The 21,623-nt window shown below is 38.7% G+C and overlaps 1 protein-coding gene across 2 annotated transcripts in view; it reads left to right on the top strand.

Annotated features, from left to right (window-relative positions):
* The first annotated feature begins 16,335 nt into the window (after positions 1–16,335).
* The window catches only part of tnni1b (troponin I type 1b (skeletal, slow)), a 31,284-nt gene continuing 25,996 nt past the window's right edge, over positions 16,336–21,623 (top strand). Inside the window, exon 1 of one of the 2 annotated variants that reach the window (XM_043716839.1) lies at positions 16,336–16,426. The gene's annotated coding sequence lies outside the window, so the exon portion shown is untranslated. The remainder of the gene's footprint in view (positions 16,427–21,623) is intronic. The other variant, XM_043716838.1, reaches the window with a different exon arrangement.

Here is a 21,623-nt window from a genome sequence, read left to right as displayed (position 1 = left end):
AAACAGCGATTCTCCTGCTCCTCGGATGCTGCTTGTACTTTTCCAGCACACACTCTCAGATCTATTCTTTATACTCATCTTTACAGTGATTTGGGAGACACTTTGTGTAGGGTAAAAATTCTGATGAAGGGCTTATGCCCGAAACAGCGATTCTCCTGCTCCTCGGATGCTGCTTGTGCTTTTCCAGCACACACTCTCAGATCTATTCTTTATACTCATCTTTTGTGTACATTGGTTACACCTGTGTTGTATGGTGAAGTTTCAGTGAGATATCTGAAGTCATATGTCTTGAGTGTTCCCTTTGTTCTCCAGCACCAACATACCATTGGTGGAAAGGTTATAAGTTGGAGGTGAGGGTGAGAGGGAAGGGCTGATTTAAATATGGAGGATATTTGGACCCTGACAAATACCTATGTACCTGACCCAAGCTTACACGATCATTTCCTTTAGTTGGAAGTAATGGCTAGACATTACAATCTTGGATGCTACATTACATTCTTGGGTGCTACTGGATAATGGTCTGGAATTCTGAGCTCAATCTCTGGGCAGCGATGGCACATTCGGTGAGGGGGAAGGCAATCACTGCTGGAAACCCCTCTTTTCCCCCTCTGCTGTTTATTCAGGTCAATGAAGAAAAACAGTGGTAAACCCTGGCAAACAAATTATCATTGACCTATTTAATGCAGGCATGTGCTGCAGAGATGTCCTCGATTGCTTGCTGAAAGAAGCTTGTAACCAAGAAGGAAGGGTCATGGTGAATTTGATTACCATTGGCAAACCATTGCTCTTCGGTCTAGTAACCAGTTAGTTTCACTATACAGGGCCTGCCTGGAGTAATGCAGCTTTCAGATGCAATACTTTTTGGATAGATTTAGGAAACCAAATTTTGACTTGAAATCCCAGATAAGATATCCATTAAGCAGTTCCCTCTCACATGTCTTTTAATTGGTTTAGGTCATGTTCGTATTGGTTGCTAAGACTGCGTTTGTTTTAGCTGTCCTTGCGGGAGATAGTGACACCATGGTAATGGCACTAGTTAGGAATGCTCTGATACACGTGTTTAAATCCCACTGTGGCAACTAGTAGAAGTTAAATTCTATTTACAGTTCTTGAATTCAAAGTCAGTCTCAATAATGGTGACCTTAAAAACTGTAATTGGTTGATTGTTTCTTAAAACAACCTGATTCACTATTGACCTTAAAGGAGGGGTTCCTGCCATTATTAGTAGGTTAGGCCTATAGATGACTCCAGACTCGCAGCAATGTAGACATTTAACTGCACTTTGAAGTGCCATAGCAATCCACTCAGGTAAAGGGCAACTCATACTGGTTTTGCCAGGGTTGCCCACATCCCATGAAAACATAAGAGGAAATAAAATTAAACCAAGTGAAATGAAATGCGCCGTGATAGAATCCATGATAAGCAGATGTACCTTTTTGAGAGTAAATAATGGATATATATCACAAAAAGGTCATCTCAAAGATGAAATTATCCAAATAATCCAGGAGCATAATTCTATGATCCCATAAACTGCAGCTGAGACCTCAACTAAATCTGCTTCTTAGACAGTCGCTCGGATTGAGGAGCTGAATTACATATGGTTTAAAAGTCGGATCCTATTTGGTTTTACTGGAAGGGATTAAGGGATGCTTTTACAACTTTGAGTTAAAATGGAATATTGTGTGCAATTCTGGTCACCCTCCTATAGGAAATATGTTGCGAAATATGGAAGGGTTCAGAAAAGATTTACAACAATGTTGCCAGGCTTGGAGGGTTTGAGCTGTAAGGAGAGGCTGAATAGGCTGGGGCTGTTTTCCCTGGAGCATTGGAGGCTGAGGAGTGACCTGATAGAGATTTTTAAAATGATAAGGGGCATGGGTAGACTAAATAGACAAGATATTTTCCCTGGATGAGGGAGTCCAGACTTAGAGGGCATAGGTTTAGAGTGAGATGGCAAAGATTTAAAAGGGACCTTAAGGGCAACTTTTTCATTCAGAGGCTGGTGCATGTGTGGAATGAGTTGTCAGAGGAAGTGGTGGAGGTTGGTACAATTACAACATTTAAAAGGCATCTGGATATGTACATGAATAGGAAGGGTTTTCAGGGATATGAGCCAAGTGCTGGCAAATGTGACGAGATTAATTTAGGATATCTATGGATGAGTTGGACTGAAGGGTCTGTTTCTGTGGTGTACATCTCTATGAATCTATGAGTCTATGATGCTAAGTACAGTATACTATTGATTCCGATGTGCACTGGTAATGACACCACCCTCTCTGGCAGGCAAAACAGCTGACTCTGAAAAATTAATGTTCAAAAGAGTGTTGAAGGGAATACAGCAGGAATGAAGCAGTAAAATCATCTTCACAGCTTTTAACTGCTCACTCACCGCATTTCTGCTTGATAGGCTATTTAAGGTAGCCCCTTTGCATTGGAGCAGAAAGTGCTCAATAACCCTGGAAAATAACCCTGAATGACTCAGGTCACCATAAGCAAGATAAAAGTAAAGTTGCCTTAGTCTTAGAGGACCATCGAGCTGCTCTCTCATTGGAAAGACACAACTGCTGGTGGTTTAACTTGAGGGTCACCACAACTCAGGCAGGGTGAGGTTAAGAAGGTGGTGACTCAGCTGTTGGCATCACTTGGCATTGCAATCCAGCCATCCAGCCAACTCAGGATGTAGCTTCGCAACATAAACTAATTCAACACAGACCAGCGACTAACTTAGGATTTTTGTGATGTCCATTTACCACCTCAGTTAGTAGAGGAGCCTTCCAAATATGTTTTGACTTCTCTTATACCAACAGAAACACTTAATCTGTTGGCACATCCAATCTGCAATTATAACCCTACTTATAGATCCACTGGGTTTTTTTTTCCCCTAAGCAGGCATGTTACATCTGTGGAACAGGTGGGACTTGAATCCAGGCTTCCTGGTTTAGAGGTAGGGATACTATTTCTGCACCACATTAACCCTTCTTATCAGCATCCAGTCTGGTATGTTTTAATTATATTCTTCAGCCACTTTCCACATTTTGTTTAACTGTAACAAAGGTTTATCAAAATGTGATTACTTCTTGAATCTGCACTACTACTGGCTAATTAATCTGCATTTTTGCAGTTGTCAATTTAGGTTAATCAAATTGGTGTTTCTTAATTACCACTTGGCACATTCCATCATCTTACTTATTGCAAATCTAATTTCAATATGAGGACCAAATTGTGTTGGATTGTTAACTTGCAATCACACTTTAAATTATTTATGCTAGCAACATTTTTCACTACCAAAATGTCTAAGTCATTTTGTTTTAATCCGAGAAAGCCTTTTTTTCAGATAATGACATAACTGTAATTTGTCAAGTGTTTGGCAACACTTTCTGCTACTGAAAATGTCAGGTATTGCTCTAAATTTAGAAGACATAACTTAGGGATGGTTGACATAGACATCATTTCACCAGGTCCAAATCTTTCATCAGCAAGCAAACTTTATTGCCATACATAAATTAGTTAATTATTTTCCTGACTGTACATCCTGGATGAATTGTGTTCAGCTTTTAAATAGTTTATATTGTTCAACCATTTGTCTACAGTTGTAATTACTCAGTTACATAATGAACATATAAACAGCTCAAAAGTTAAGAATTAAAGCCTCTTGATGATTTAACATGAATCAAAACTCAGGAAACAAGGTTGATTTAAGTATAATAACATATAACAATGGGTACAGGGATTGTGATGAATCCTGAATCTACCTGCTGTTACTACAATACAGGCAGCATGCCAACCTCATGCTGCCAGCTTGTTTTCATATTCTCTGTATCCAGACAGCTCTAAATGTTTTTGTCTATTGGTTGTACTTATTAGCAGGGACTTAAAATCATAACTTTCTAGCACCATTAAAGCTAGCCTGTATCTCACCGTGCTTGTAGCAGAAGCTGGAAGTTGTGGTTGAAGAGAAACTGGTGTAGAAAACAGTCAGGGATGACACAGTATACAACACAATGGACTCCAATAGTTTCTGACATTGCTTGGAGATCTGAGTAGGGAAGGTGAAAAGGATACTAGAAATGCCCTTTATCCATAGAGGATGCAGCAGGCTTTCCAGACACGCTGTCAAAAGCATTGGGAGAAGACAAATACAGAATTCGATGTTAAGACTCAAGCCGCAAATGCCTAGGTGCAGAATTGTGTGGGGTTCAATGTTCACACGTAAGTGAATCGTCCAATGCCATATTCAACCAATTGCAAAGGCAATTGCATTCACTGCTGAATTGGAAGAAGGAAATACCAACAATCTCAATCAGAACTCATGGCTAATTGACATATACCTCATCTCATCACAGATTTAGCACTGATGCGAGCCTCCCACTTACATCTTGAGGCTTTTGAAGAGATAGTATAAATGCATTGGAAGGGGAACCAGACAGGCATGTGATGGAGATGTAAATATGTATCGATATGCTCATGATAGTCGATTTAAGCTTGAAAATATGGGAGGAAGCACAAAGTAGCATTGATAAGTTGGGCTGACTGGCCAGTTTCTGTCATGAATATCCTGTGTAATCTTATACATTTTGGGCTGAAACCATTCAGTCATCCTTTGTATAAAATCATCTCTGACTGCTCTTATTTCAAACCAATTCAACATGATGAAATAAACTATAATTTAAGAAAATGTTACATTACAATCAAAAATATAAATAATTTGCACAATCACAATGTTGGATTGATATTGTACTGTAAAGTTACTGTAAAGTCAGTAGCAATTTTGTGAAGCAATTTAAAGCTGTCATTTTAGACATGTTCAAATTAACAGACTGTGCTGAAAGATCCTGCCTGCTCACTTACAATCAAACATGATGACTTGAATGTTTATACATTCCCTCTGTACCATTTATGTTTTGCACTTTAAGTGCATACATATTTAATTCCTAGGGAGAATGGTCGCAAGAAAATCTTTACTATCTGAGAGACAAATACGGCATCTCTAATTATTAAATAGCTACTTCAAAGGACTGCAGCCCCAATTTTAGGCTACAATAGTATAATGCAATGTTTCTATTGATACACGGTGGATTATTTTAGGTTGCAATGGAAGTAGTGATGACATTTAGTTGCTGGCATTGAGTTGAATGGGTAGATACATTTAAGAATATTGTTTGTATACCAACTTATGTCTTCCTGCAAACTAGTTTCTCTGGAGACCAAAACATGAGATTCTGCAGGACAATGTCTTATATTGATTTGACAACCCTGAAGTATTATTCAAGTGTGCAGTTAGTGTGCTGTCAAACTAAGCTAAAAATGTTACAAAATAGATCAAGCATTCCTCTGGATCTCATAGATGTTTTAGTCACCTACACAAATTGAAAATGAATGTTTAAAGACTATGGCGAACAATAACCTATTAATTTATACAGAGCATCATTGAGCAATGGTTTTCATCAGCAAGTTATACAACAAATAATCCCAGCTAAAGTAGAGTATGTGACCTTCACACTCTTTGGTCACATGCTATGATATAGAGATGATGTCACAAGCATGTACCTTAAAGGAACATTGACACACTGACTATAGGTCAGAACACAACATCTGTCTTTTTCCAAAGGTGAAGACTGTCCCCAAACAGATGGATGTGGTTTCACATAGACACGTGGCACGGTGGCTCAGTGGTTAGCACTGCTGCTTCACAGCACTAGGTTCGATTCCAGCCTTGGGCTGTGTGGAGTTTGCACATTCTCCCAGTGTCTGCGTGAGTTTCCTCTGGGTGCTCCGGTTTCCTCCCACAGTCCAAAGATGTGCAGGCCAGGTGAATTGGCCATGCTAAATTACCCAATGTGTTAGGTGCATTAGTCAGTGGGAAATGGGTCTGGGTGGGTTACTCTTCGGAGGATTGGTGGACTGTTTGGGTCGAAGGGCCTGTTCCCACACAGTAGGGAATCTAATCTAACATTCAGTCAATTTAATAACTTTACAATCATGTAAATCAGAGTTTTCAAGATTAACATTTCAAATTCCAATGAAGCATTTGACCACTCATCCTGATTGGGTGATCACATACCTGCCTGGACAGATATGTGTTGTTCTCTGCTGCATTTGATTAATTACTTGTTTGCCTTGTTGTTTGCTGATTTTGATGTTATTTAACATGGCCATAAATCACCATCATCAGAGACATCCTCCTCACTCCCTTTGTGCACGATTGGTGTGCCATGTATCTCTTTAACTTTTTGCTGTCTTTGAAGAAAAATGTTCTTTGCTTTAGAATAGTTAGACAAATGGTTGCTGGGCAAGATTTTTTCCATTTGCCTTCTGGACAGAAATTGAGCTGGGGTTGGTAACCTGGTAATTCTTTCTCCATCAGAGTTGCACAGAATGCAGCACAGCAATGTAAAAACCTTGCTTTGTTGCTCTACATTGCCCATTGATTTGACAGTATGTACCATAGGTTCTGCTAGACCAGTTGAGCATAAATAGTGCATTGACAATATACGATGGGTCACTCGCCACGTGGTGAATCAGGAATATCGTGAAATGATTTGCTGGTGTACTGCAGTCCACTAACACACGTGATCCAAATAAACTGAAAATTGAATTCGTCATGTCAGCAGCAGTTGCACCTGTATTGTTCAGTCATTAAACAATAGGAAGTTTAGAGAAGTAATCACAAAGTGATTTTATCTGCCTATGCTCTGGGAGTACTACTCAAAGTGTGGATGAACGTTGTGTGCATTTCCACGCTCCCTTCACTTTTTGGGCAGTTATGTTCAGCATATCTCACATCAATATGTGAATCATTGAATATCCTGATTCATCTCCAGATTTATGCATTAGCTATCTGTACATTCAGTATCCATCTGTGTCTGCTGTAACATGGTCAGGATATCTTCATGTAATACTTTTGCTGTTTCAGCTGGTTTACTACTAAACATGACGTGTTGTTATATTCCTAGTTCACCTTAGTGCAGCTAAACTGAACTAATGTTCTCAGGTACTTCTTTATTAATGTCAGGCCATCCCTGGAAAATGATATTTTGTGGTTCTTGTAGTTGCTCAGCTTTGGCAGTTTAAAATTGCAACAGTTGACACTGGTACTGACAAAGTGTAATAGATCACCTTTAGTACATCTTCAACTTTATAGCCAAAAGCATCAATACATAGATCAAGCGGACTTCCTTAGTTGGACTGTCTGTTCAAGGTGTCAGACATACTTATCTTTGAATGTGGCTTCTGCAGAAATGTTGAAATATGCTAAATAGAAGTAGTTCATTTAACCTATCAGTTACTTCAGCATTCAATGTAATCATGGCTGATCCTTTATCTCATCACTATACTCCTATTCTCACCTTAGACCCCTTGAAACCTTTAGAACATAGAAACATAGAACAGTAGAGCACAGTACAGGCCCTTCAGCCCTCAACATTGTGCCAGCCTTTTATCCCACTCTAAGATCAATGTACTATCCTCCGTGTGGCTATCCAAGAGTCTCTTGAATTTCCCTTATGTACCTGACTCTGACATCTCCTCTAAACCTTCCTCCAACCACCTTAAAATAATGTCCCATTGTGATAGCCATTTCTGCCCTGGGAAAAAAGTCTCTATGTATTATCTCTTTCTATGCCTCTCATCATCTTGTACACCTCTATCAAGTCGTCTCTCATTCTTCGTCGCTCGATTGAAAAAAGCCCGAGCTCCCTCAATCTTTATTCATAAGACATACTCTCCAATTCAGGCAGTATCTTGGTAAATGTCCTCTGCACCCTTTCTAAAGCTTCCACATCCTTCCTATAATGAGGCAACCAGAACTGAAGACAATATTCCAAGTGTGGTCTAACCAGGGTTTTCAAAGTGCCTTGGATTCAGGAGTTGGAGCTGTGAATTAGAAAGCTGCTCATGACATTTTGTTCATTAAGAAAGGTGACAGAGAGAAACCAGGGAATTACAGATCAGTTAGCCTGACATGCATGGTGGGGAAATTATTGGAGTCTATAATCAAGGATAGGGTAACTGATCACCACTCAGAATTTCAGTTATTCAGGGAGAGTCACCATGGATTTATGAAGGATAGGTTATGCATGACAGACCTAATCGAGTTTTAATGAAGAGGTGACAAAGATAGTTGACAGATGTAAGATGATGAATGTTGTTTATTTGGACTTCCAAAAAGCTTTTGATAAAGCCCCATACAAGATAGTGTTAACTAAGGTGGAAACCCACAGAACTGAGGGCAAATTACTGACATGCATAGAAAATTGGTTGAGTGGCAGGAAACAGAGAATTGGAAAAACGGTTAAGTACTCAAATTGGCAGGATGTGACTAGTGATGTCCTGCAAGGATTTGTATTGGGATCTTAATTATTCACAATATTATTAATGACTTGGATAAAGTCATAAAAAGTTAATGTCCAAATTTTCTGATGATTGAAAATTAGGCAGCATTGTAGGCAATGTTGACGACAGTGTAAAGTTACAACAGAATGTTGATAGATTAGATGAATGGGTAAAGCTGTGCCAGATGGATTTTAACATAAGTAAGTCTGAGGTTATCCATTTTAGCTAGAAAAAGGATAGATCAGGTTATTTTAGAAGGCACAAAGTTAAATATAGTGGATATCCAATGAGATTTGGGTCTTAAGTGCATAGCATTTTAAAGTGCCATGAATAGGTGCAGAAAACCTATGTAAATGGAATGCTGGCCATCCTATCTAAAGGACTGGAGTGTAATGTTGCAGACATTATGTTGCAGTTACACAAAACCCACTCATTATTTTCCAATCTAATGTGACTTCCTGAATCAAAGGATGCAGTAACTGTCTCAATAGTCACTTTGAAAACTATAAGATAAGGTTCATCAGGACACAGGGACTGTCAGGCTGCAGCTCCAACAATTTACTCTAGACCATTTTAGTGGTGATTTTGATTTCTTGTGCTCATCCCTTTCTTCCATTTCCTGGTTTATTGCTTCTTCAGGGAATAGTGAAGACAGGTTCAAAATACCTATCCAGTTCTTCTGAAATTCTCTTATTTTCTGCTGTTAATTACCAAGTCTTATTTTCTAAACAATCAATCTTCACTTTGTTTAATTCTTTGCTTCTTTAAATATATATAAAAGTCCTTACTTTTTAAAAATATTTTTGAATAGATTTCAGTGTATTTTTTCTCCTCTGTATTAATATTTTGATCACTCTTTTTTGAATATTTTGTCCAATCTTCTGACCTGCGACCTATCACTTCACAAATATATATATTTTTTTAAAACTTTGATCCTATCATGAACATTTCTAGTTAACCACAGATGATGGGTTTATTTCTTGGAATTTTTCTTAACAGCCTTAATGTACTTATTCATTACATTCTTAAATATTCCCTTAAATGTCTGAGACTCCACCAAATGGGCCACTACCCCCAGCTCCACACTGAGCTATTCTTTAAATTTAGCTAGTTCTGCTTTTATGCTCTCATTTTTGAAATAGTCTTGGACCCCACTCATCTTTCTCTCAAATTGAATTCAAAAATATAATAGTCACTGGTACCAAGGTTATACCTTAGAGGATATAATGATACATTCACAATGAGATCATTAATTTGTCTTATCTCATTTCACAATACCATATCGAATATAGCTTGCTGTCTGATAAGTTTCAGCACAGATGCTGTTCTAAAGAAATTATTTTAAAACATTCTATGAACTCTTTGTTTATGCTGGCTTTGTCCATTTGACTTTCTAGTGGATATATAGATTAAAATCTTCCATGATTATCATTGTGATGTCTGACAGTTTTCATTATTTCTTTCCTTCTACCCCATCTGACTGTGTCATTACTGTTGGTAGCCTACATGCTTCTCCTACAAGTAACATTCTAAAGTTGAAGGCATTCTCAATGTTGATCTGTTACACTTCGGCCTGAGACTGTCTGATAAGTTTCCGTTTAAAGTTGTCAAAGATTATTAACTACATGAGGTGCTAAAGACCATTATCCAAGGATGTGCTGAGAATATTTTAAAAAATACCAAGAAGCATTGTTCATTTTGGCCAAACAGAACCAAATTTGCAAAATTACAACAAGACATCTTCCAAGATCAAGCAAGTTCTAATACCGAAAGCATTACGCCAAGTTATCATCTCTATTTCACACCAGAAGCACATAGGTATGCATGTTCAAAATGATTAGCCCAGTTACTGGACAGGGATGAATCAGGGTTTTCAATGATTTGTGAATGCCTGTGAGGTATGGCAAACGTATCAACTCCAACAGTAGAGGGAGCCTTTGTATCATACAATTTTCTATCCACTCCTTGGATACAGGTAGCAACAGGCTTATTCACAGCGTGTGGGTAAGATCTCATCCCTGTAACAGATTAATTTTCAATCACTTCCCATAGTTCAATGACAGTTAAAATATCTGGTCAGCATGGACAGGTTGGACCGAAGGGTCTGTTTCCTTGCTGTACATCTCTATGACTCTATGACTTAGTAACACCATTGCTGTTGACGCAATGATTGCTATTTTCAGTTTATTCAGTGTCCTGGATTAGACGGCATCTGACAACTGTGATGAGAGGTCCCTAATTTATATCATTTTCATTCATTCATGGGATGCAGGCCTTGTTGGCCATGTCAGCATTTATTGCCAGTCACTAGTTACCCTTGAGAAAATAGTGGTGAGCTGCCTTCTTGAATTGCTGCTGACCATATGAAGTAGGTAGAACCAGAATGCCACTGGGGACAGAGTTCCAGGATTTTAACCCAGCAATCGTGAAGGAATAGCGACATCTTTCCAAGTCTGTCTGTTGAATGGCTTTATGAAGAACTTGCAAGTGATGGTGTCCCTGATGTGTGTCACTATTGTCCTTCTAAATGGTGTTGGTCATGAGCTGGAAGGTGCTCTCCAAGAAGCTTTGGTGAATTTTCACAGTGCATCTTGCGATGGAACATTATACTTGGAATCTTAATTGCAACATAGAGACAGATGGGTACTGGTCACTTCTGCGAAGAGTTTTCTGTCAAATAAAAGATCAGATATTACTTCTAGAACAGTGAGTAAATCGAGCATTTTGACAGAAAGAAGATGGCTGAAAATCCCTGTGGTGTTAACAGAAAGATTTTTCTACCATTGGGTTTTGATTAATGGGTAAATAAATAGAGCCATGGTGACAGACTTAGAAAGAACTCAACAAATTACCTCCATATTCCACAGCAAAGAAACTAAAAAGCTTCAGCCCAGGAAGAAAGCTAAACAGTTGAAATGATTCAATTTCTTTGGACTTCAGTCTTCATAATGCTTACACATTCCTGTGTCAGGAAATAGGTTGAGATTTGATTTCACTGTGTGTTTTATGATTATTATAACTGTCTTCTTTATAAATATATATTCATATTACATATATATATCTCATGTACATATATATAGCTTGTGTTTTAATTTCTTCTTTTGTATAATGATCTTTTCATTACATTGGAGTAAATATGCAGCCTCATATGAATATGTTTCAGTGACTCACCACCACATTAATTAACAATTAAAAAATGAAACATATGACATATGGTTTAATTCTGGGATCTGACTTGTCCAGTAGTATAATCAGCTGGGAGCATAACGCAACAGATTGCATTATACTTGCAAACCACTTAAAGAAATGAACTAATAAAAGGAGTGATCCATTCCAAATAATTACCTCATTCTTCAAGCTCAAATACTGTAGCAAAGTGTGTGGTATGCGTTAGCAAATCAATGATCATTAAGTATTGAGCAACAAGGCAAGAATTCCTCATTACATTTCTGCATTGTCATGCAACATCAAAGGAGCAGTGATTCCATCTTATTTACATTTTACATTTGAAAGGCAACTGCAAATCATCTTGCCCAGCAACTAATTATCTAACCATTCTAAGACACAAAATATTGTTTTTCAAAAGACAGTGGCGACGGAGAGAGATAGGCAATGAATGAGCTGTTAGAAAACCACCAAAACTGTACAGTGTGCATTACAATTTTAAAAATAAATATTTAGATCCCATCAAAGGCTTCTAGATTTTACAACTAACCTAGATCACACAAAGTATTCACTGACAATGTGTTGCATTGCAAACGGAGTGAGGCTAGCTCAGACCAATGTACACACATCAATAGTGCATAAACAGTGAAGAAGAAGGCTCCAGTGATGATGATTGTGTGGTGTTATTGAATGACAAACCCAGTGCAACAATCTTTCAGTGCTTTGACGATGAAGCACTCCCTCGATACAAACCTTTCGACAGTGCAGCACTCCCTCAGGACTGACCTCTGACTGTGCTATATTTGGCTCTCTACCTTACCCTGTGCTGAACCTGGTCCAACAGTGTTCAATAGGGACATTACAGAGGAAGCATTACTAATCCTGTGCTGTCCATGTCCTGGAAGTGTTTGATGGATACTATGCAGAGGGTGATTTTCTCTGGAACAAACACTGTGCAATGGTCATTCCTGAATATGAAGTCGATGTGGTTTCCCCCTCTTATTGTTCGCCCATTCCCTGTGCAGACTGAGATGATAGAGAGCAGGCCTACCTAGACTAGATTGGGTATACGTGTGGAAGGATCATTCTCAATGTGTCAGCTGATGCTATGTGCTCCGTTCAGTTTCTTCCCCTTGCTTCATCTTCATGGTGACTTCTTATAACCAAGTGTCAGAACTGTTTATTTCAGATGGTAGTTAAGAGTCAACTTCGCTGCTCTGGGTCTGGAGTCACATGTAAGCCAGTTTGGGTAAGGATGGCAGATTTCTTTCCCTAAGGGGCATCAGTGAACCAGCTGGGTTTTTACAATAATTCACATTGTCCTCAGTCTATTTTCTTATTGCCAATCACATCCTCACATTAGCCTGGGCATCTTGTTTGTCCAATGACATGAAACTGCTTCCTCTCCTACTGTTGTAATTTCCTGTTTTCCAAATCCCAATGATATGAACAACGGCTCAGGGGTAACACCCATGCACCAAGACAGACACAGAAGGAGAGCAACTCAGACCCAGGACAAAGATGTCAAACACTTGCAACAAAAAATAATGCATATCTCTGCAAATGGGCATATAATACCAAATCAGGATAAGTTGTCAAATCTCCAAGCATTATATTGAAATATTAAAAGGTAATTTTGCAAAATGTGTTTTGCCTGTTTGTAAAATTATTAAATTGACACCATATGTATATCTATTTGGGATCAATGTTTATAGAGTCATAGATTTATACAGCATTGAAACAAATCCTTCGGACCAACTCGTCCATGCCGACCAGATATCCTAAATAAATCTAGTTCCATTTGCCAGCATTTGGCCCACATCCCTCTAAACCGTTCCTATTCATATACCCATCCTGATGCCTTTTAAATGTTGTAATTGTACCAGCCTCCACCACTTCATCTGGCAGCTCATTCCATACATGCACCACCCTCTGCATGAAACATTTTTGCCTTAGGTCCCTTTTTAAATCTTTCCCCTCTCACCTTAAATTTATGTCCTCTAGAATTAGACTCCCCCACCGCAGGAAAAGGATCTTGTCTATTCACCCTATGATTTTATAAACTGCTATAAGGTCATCCCTCAGTTTCTGATTCTCCAAAGAAAACAGCCCTAGCCTATTCAGCCTGTCCCCAGAGCTCAAACCCTCCAAAACTGGCAACATCCTTGTAATTTTTTTCTGAACTCTTTCAAGTTTAATATCATCCTTCCAAAGCAGGGAGAGCACAATTGAATGCAGTATTCCAAATGTGGCCTAACCAATATCCTATCCAGACACAACCTGACTTCTCAACTCCTATATTCAATGCACTGACTAATAAAGGCAAGCATACCAAACACCTTCTTCACTATCCTGTCCACTTCAGATTCCACTTTCAAGGTACTAGGAACCTGCACTCCAAGGTCTCTTTGTTCAGCAACACTCCCCAAGACCTTACCATTACGTGTATAAGTCCAGTCCTATTTTGCCTTTCCAATATGCAGCACCTCACATTTATCTAAATTAAACTCCATCTGCCACTCCGCGGCCCTTTGGCTCATCTGATCAAGATCCCATTGTACTCTGAGGTAACCTGCTCCACTGTCTACTAGATCTCCAATTTTGGTGTAATCTGCAAATTTACTAACTGTAGCTCTTATGTTCATATTCAAATCATTTATATAAATGACAAAAAGAAGTGGACCCAGCACCTGATCTTGCAGTGTACCGCTGGTCACAGGCCTCCAGTCTGAAGAGCAACCCTCCACCACCACCCTCTGTCTTTACCACTGAGCCAGTTTTGTATCCAAATGGCTAGTTCTCCCTGTATTCCATGTGATCTAACCTTGCTAACCAGTCTACCATGAGGAACCTTGTTGAACACCTTACTGAAGTCCATACAGATCATGTCCACCTTTATGCCCTCATCAATCCTCTTTATTACTTCTTCAAAAAACTCAATCAAGTTAATAAGACATGATTTCCCACGCACAAAACGATGTTGACTATCCATAATCAGTCTTTGGCTTTCCAAATACATGTAAATCCTGTCCCTCAGGATTCCCTCCAACAACTTGCCCACCACTGATATCAGGCTCACTTTCTATAGTTCCCTGGCTTTTCCTTACCACCTTTCTTAATATGGCACCACATTTGCCAACCTCCAGTTTTCTGACACCTCACTTGTGGCTATTGCTGGTATAAATATCTCAGCAAGGAGCCCAGCAATCACTTCCCTTGCTTCCCACAGAGTTCTAGAGTACACCTAATCAGGTTCTGGGGATTTATCCATTTTTATGCACTTTAAGAAAGCACAGCCTCCTCTGTAATATGAACACTTTCAAGGTGTTGTTACTTATTTCCCCACATTATCTATCTTCCATATCCTCCTTCACAATAATCTTTGAAAAAACAAAGGATGCTGTGTTATGTTCCATGGTCAGCGTATTAATATGTGTGTAAGAGACATGCTCATATATCATAACTATTATAGCATTTGGCCTGAGGGTATGAAGTTTTATATCCCTTCTTACTTCTGACCAATTGACACATGGCATTTTGTTGGAAATGTAATCCTCTGTTGTAACCTATTAAGTTATTATTAGTTCAGATACTTGTACGTCTGAGGAATATAATGTCTGAACATAATAGTTAATTCTAACAAATGTCTATTATATTCTCAATGCAATAAAAACCAACAAATTTTTTAAATATTTCAGAAGATAACATAAGCATAGCTACATCAGATAAAACACTTTATTGAAGACAAACACACACCACATAGTGAGCCATTTTCCTGGCAGCTTTATCCGTCTTACCTGCCACTTTGAGGGCTATGGTGAAGAAGTCTACCAGTCTACCATGAGGAACCTTGTCGAACACCTTACTGAAGTCCACCTTAGCTGAAAATGTGTTGCTGGAAAAGCGCAGCAGGTCAGGCAGCATCCAAGGAACAGGAGAATCGACATTTCGGGCATAAGCCCTTCTTCAGGAAACGTCGGGCATATGCCCGAAACGTCGATTCTCCTGTTCCTTGGATGCTGCCTGACCTGCTGTGCTTTTCCAGCAACACATTTTCAGCTCTGATCTCCAGCATCTGCAGTCCTCACTTTCTCCTTGAAGTCCACCTCAACCAGGCTGAGAATTGAACCCATGCTGTGGTTATGATTTTAAAACACATTCTATCAATCAAGCTAACTGAGCTAGCTAACCTCTTCTTAGACTGCTATGAGCCATATGAATGCCTTACATTGATATTGCAGCGTTACATTAGACTTAATTATGCAGTAGGTAAAAGTGAGTACTAATGAATTACTGATGAAGGGATTTTGCCCGAAACGTTGATTTTCCTGCTCCTCGGATGCTGCCTGACCAGCTGTGCTTTTCCAGAACCACACACTTTATTATGCAGTATATATGCAGTGCAAGTGTCACAGCACCAAACTAAGGACAAAATTACAATTAACTCATGAAGACTTTGGCTGATAAATTATTAGAATTGCCCGTAACTGGATATTGGCTGAACTGTCAGCTTTTTGACTGTTTGACTTATCTGGTATGGTGTGGTACCTCTTTTGTTATGCTGAAACTGGCTTCAATGTTCATTTAAATATAAAGACTGGTGTCACCAGTGATCAGATTTCTATGTAAGCAGGGATAGTGTGCTTGACAACACAAACCCAGACAGCAAATGTTTGTCAGATCTGCCTCCAAAATAACATGATTGATGTTTCTCAACAGACGTGCCTGTCCGGTCAAATGAATAAGAAATTCCACAGTTTTCATGTCGTTTGGCAGAAAGGATAAATGAAAACGCGGATAGGGCTATTTTTATTGACCAGTTGAATGCAGCTTTGAAAGCTTAAAAGGATCAAATACTCCTGCCTCCTCCTATTCTTCTGCTTCTTCCCTTGTCACCCAGCAGTACATTTCATTTCCAATCTGCAAGGAGGTAAGGTTTCTCTAATAGCACTCCGAAATGACAAAGATTGAGAATAATAAACATTTAATTGTGATATCAAGTGATAAACTGTTTTTAAGTTCAAGGATATTTGTTTAAGCAGCTTATTGCCTTTGTATGGTCATGTATACATACGAACCTAAGATGGTTATGTTTCAAAAAAATGTTTACAATATATCGAAAGACCGAGTTATATTGATTGCAGCTATGTGTCAAGTATGATATAAAACTAGCAGACAGGGATTAAGGTTTAACTGCATGCTTCTCCAAGTTACAGCTTCCAAGGCACATCGGAATTCTGGACATGATTGTTTTCCCCAGACAGCTATTAATTTGAGGTGACAGTAGCCAGGAACATTTACTTTCCAGCAGGATAAAAAAGATCTGATCAAAGTGTAAAAATTGAAAGTCTGTGTTCTTTCGCCAGCTTTTTTCCTAATCCATTGTGGCACTTCCTTTTCCTCCTCAGTTTAGAATCATTCCCATTTCTTTAACCCTCCAGTTCATACTCATTCTGTTTTTCCCCTCCTTTCCCAATCTGAGCAGTTAATCCTCACTTTCTGGTGAAACAAATGGTACTGAGGATGTAATTTTGCCTCTGTTATGGATAGTAAGAGACACAGTGGATTACTTTGTCTTTTGCTTCTCAGTTGGCAGTTGTTGCTACAAAAGGTGCATTAAGGGGATTTTTGAATGTTGTGGTTTTTGGTAATAACTGTGAGGCAGGATCTTTGGTAAAGTTAAATCAGAAGAAAAAAAGATGTTTACTCACACAACACCCAGGAATATAATATCTGTGAACCTCTCTCATTTCCTGATGAACACAGGCACAAACACAAGTAAAGGTAGATTCTAAGGAACAATGCACACAAATAGATTATTAAAAGAATGCAAGAATTAAGCCATATGCCACAGATATTTTCTTTCTCACAGTTCTTTGTTAAAAAAAAATGGAAATTGGAAGACTCTAAACTTCCAGATGACTTTGTGGTCAGGTTTCTACAGAGGCAAATCTTGACAGGCGAAAGTAAGTTTGTCTCCCTTGCATGGCTGGGGTTAACTTGATGTGGACATGTGAAAATTCTTCTTGTAGGAGGAGCATTTACACTTGTTCTCTTGATGCATTTCTTTCTCATTCTTGGTTTATAGATTGACCTGTGGTCAGTTTCAGTCACGTGATTAATACTTCTGTTGTTCATTCAGAATGATTTAACGTTAGAGGCTAGTGCTGAGCAATGGAGGTGTATGATGTGATCTATCACATCTGCGGACAACTTGATTTGTTTCCTAATAGGGCTTAGTGTTAAGATTTGAGCTGAGAGACAGTAAGTAAACGATCCACGTATTTTGAGTTTTGGGTAAGCGCATAAATAGTTGAAGGAATGAATCCCACAGATGGTTTTCATATTGGTGTGTCTATTCAAGGGATAACACCCCACCAATGGTCATTTACATTTTTGAGGAATTTCACAAAGCATGAGCAGACATATGATAATCCTTTGTACAAAATCACAAAAAGTCACCTCACCTAGATATGAATCTTCGTTCAACGCAAGTTATCCATATCCCGTGCTGTTGTTTTAGTTTGCAGTGAAAACTGTCTAACATCTCCATATGCTCGAAAACATATGACATGAACATAACACTTTGTCCTTAGACCTTTTGTTGTCCCTTCCTTACAGTTCATACTTACATCCTCCTCTTCTCAAATACTCTTTTAACACCATTCTGAAACTTTTCTTCCAAGTTGGCAAGTAGTTGACAAATGGCACTTCTAACCTTGATTACAGCATCCACTTTTGAAATCTTAATCATCATTGTAAACTATGATTATTTAACAATTGTATGGATTAATCTCAAGAACCCAAATATGATGGGCCAAAATCTCAGAATACACTCAGATTCTATGAACAAATGAAAAAGTTCAGGAGAATCAAGGAATGAAACGAGGAAGCTAATCTTTTCTAAAAGGTGCTTTATTCTGAACCTTATGAGTATAATGATATTAAGTTATTGAAAAATCCAGAAAAATATTGTATTGGATATTTTGGAAATAGCAATTCAAACCACCAAGTATTTTTGCTAATTTCCTTCTTTTCTATTCAAAGCAGTAACATTGGATGAAAGCCTTTCTACTAAAATTCCCTGACTGGAACAAAACAAACTGCAGAACTATTGAAAATGCAACCTAAAGTTTCGACTTTTATTTGAATATGGAGGGAATTACAAAACATTTTTTGGTTAAAATACCACAGGAGTGGTATCCTGCCTGATATTGTTTTCCAGATATTTAAGTATCATCCAATTATATTTAAATATTAGTGTGAGAAGTTAGTTGTATTAATAAATGGAGCCACTTGGCTGTGTTGTCTATATCTGAAAATGTGTTGCTGGAAAAGCGCAGCAGGTCAGGCAGCATCCAAGGAGCAGGAGAATCGACATTTCGGGCATGAGTCCTTCTTCAGGATTCCTGAAGAAGGGTTCCTGCCCGAAACGTTGATTCTCCTGCTCCTTGGATGCTGCCTGACCTGCTGCGCTTTTCCAGCAACACATTTTCAGCTCTGATCTCCAGCATCTGCAGTCCTCACTTTCTCCTGTGTTGTCTATATGGCTATTGTGTGAATCAGATTAAAACCAACAGCACACACAATTAATCCCTGACAGATTTAGGATCTGTATCCTCACTCTACTTTTAGAAAAATATCACATTATTTTACAATGGTTTGGTGAATAATCTGCCTTCAAGTGGAGAATTCAAAATGAAGAGTATATTAATAAAAATGTAAACACTTGCTAAGAGTTTTTCAACTGTAAATGTTTCCATGCCCCATCATACTTGCAATTGCCTGTGATAGCTGGAGATGGCTCCGCAATGGGATTTTCCTTATCTCTTTCATTGTGTCCACTCCCTTGTGTTACTGTTTGACACTGTCTAATATCAGTTTGACTAATTTTGTTTTGTTGTGAACAACTGGAATTTGAGTCCAGTTCAGACATGACTGCTCCTTTAACAAAGATGACAACATCTGCAGAACGGTATAATTTATTGGTCTCCACCCAGTTTGAACAAGATTTATAAGTTGCATCATTTACTTTTATATCTGGCAAACAATTGTGGTTCAAAATGAGATTTCAAGTTGAAGAATTCATGGGAAATGCAGAGTTATAGGGATAGAATGAGTTTGGGTGGGATGCTCTTCGGAGAGTCAGTATGGACTCGATGGGCCGAATGGCCTGCTTCCATACTGTAGGGATTCTATGAACATTCTATGAATTCTTAGCTTGAGCTATTCATTCACAGGATGTGAACATTCCTGGCTGGGACTTGCTTCTCATCCTTTTTTTAAAAAAAATTCTTCTGCGCTATATGGACAGCACTGGCAAAGTTAATATTTATTGCTCATTTCTAATTGCCGTTTTGCTGAAGGGCTTGCTTTGCCATGCTAGAGGTAGTTAAGCGCCAAGCACATTGCTGTGGGTCAGGAGTCACACGTAGGCCAGACCAGGTAAGAATGACAGATTTCCTTTCCTACCAAGGACATTAGTGACATAGATTAGTTTTTTACAACAGTTGCTGATAGATTTACTGTCACCATTATTGAGGTTAGCTCTATGATTCTAAATTTACTAATCACATTTATATTTCACCACCTGCTGCAGTGGGATTTGAATCCTATTCCCAGGGTATTTGTCCTTCAGAGAGTGATGGCGAGCCACTTCCTTGAACTGCAATGGACTATTTGGTGAAAACATTCCCATATTGTTATTAGACAGGGAGTTTAAAGATTTTGACCTTGAACAAATGAGTAAAGGATGATAGATGTTGAAGTTAGAATGCAATTTAACATGAGAGTAATAGTGGAAGCCACGGTGTTCCAGTCTGGCTGCTACCCTTGTCTTTCTAGGTGCTTGAGATTTGGGATGGGTTGTCAAGAAGCCTTGTTGAGTTGTTTGACAAGCTGAACTTTCTCAGCAAAGTATTTTCTCTGGCAGTCATGTGTCTGATTTCTCTAAATGTTCTAATACTCTGATAACTGAAAAATGTTTAAATTTCTTGTGTTCGAAAATAACCTGAATATTCATTGCCACTTTACAGATGCTTGACCAAAATTTAGCATTTGGATGTCTGTGAGGGGAGATCAAACTTTAACTGGTCAAAGAGTAATACACAGTTGGCAGTAATAGTCATCTCTCCATCATTGCAACATTGCCAATACTTGCACAATGAGACTGCCATGCAATTGAACTTGAGAACCAAATTGATCTGAATACTGGCACTTCAAAATTGAAACACAGTTCTGTACAATATCACCACTAATGTTTCCCACACAGTTGTGTTATGAATATCTCTAAACCAGCTTAAGTTGTGTATTAAGTTACATTATGATGTTAAGCTGTGATATTTTTGTGAGTCTAATTACGGAGTCCCATTCTGCATGCATACAATATGTGGAATTTCAGGTTGACGCATCAATGATTTACTTGCTTGAAGGTCATTTTAATAAGCATTATTAGTAATTCATATATGGATTATAGATTATTTTAATTGAGCTTTGCATTAGGCCACTGTTCCAAAATTTTGATTTGACATTCGTAATTATTTTTAGAAATTTGTTACACTTTAACTAAAACAACACATATCAATGAGTGGATTACCTTTGATATCACTCATGCAGAAAATAAGCTTAGATTTATCTTGTCTATACAGAGAAACCTCAATTATCCGAATATCAATTATCTGAATTTTGGATTATCCGAAGGAGATCTCACTACCCGATAAAAAACATTACGTTAAAGAGCTGTTTCAACCCTGGTCACATCTTTTGTTTACATGATTAAAAATGAACTTGACTCACTGAAATGCTGCCTAGAACAGTCCTGGACAGTCCAAGCACTGTCTCCAAATGACTGACTGCCTGCCCTCTCTCTCTCCTCACACACTTTCTCTGGAGTTCTACACAGGGGTGAACCCTAAACCCCCTCTTCCCCAGATAATCTCTCCAACAATGTCCTGTACGGGGCAGAGGTAAAACCTCTCAAAACATTGCAGTAAAAAGGTGTGTGTGTGTCTCCTATTTTGGAGACTTATCCCACAAAGGCAGCAGCGGTCTTACTGTTGGTGTACAGTCTGGGTGCCCAGGGTGGGGGGACAGGGGGTGGTGGACAGTTGGGGGTGGGAGCGGGTCAG

This window comes from Chiloscyllium plagiosum, chromosome 26 (genome assembly GCF_004010195.1).
Source record: "Chiloscyllium plagiosum isolate BGI_BamShark_2017 chromosome 26, ASM401019v2, whole genome shotgun sequence".
Taxonomy (NCBI): Eukaryota; Metazoa; Chordata; class Chondrichthyes; order Orectolobiformes; family Hemiscylliidae; genus Chiloscyllium; species Chiloscyllium plagiosum.
Note: the sequence above shows the minus strand (reverse complement) of the source record. Positions and strands in the feature narration are given on the sequence as shown.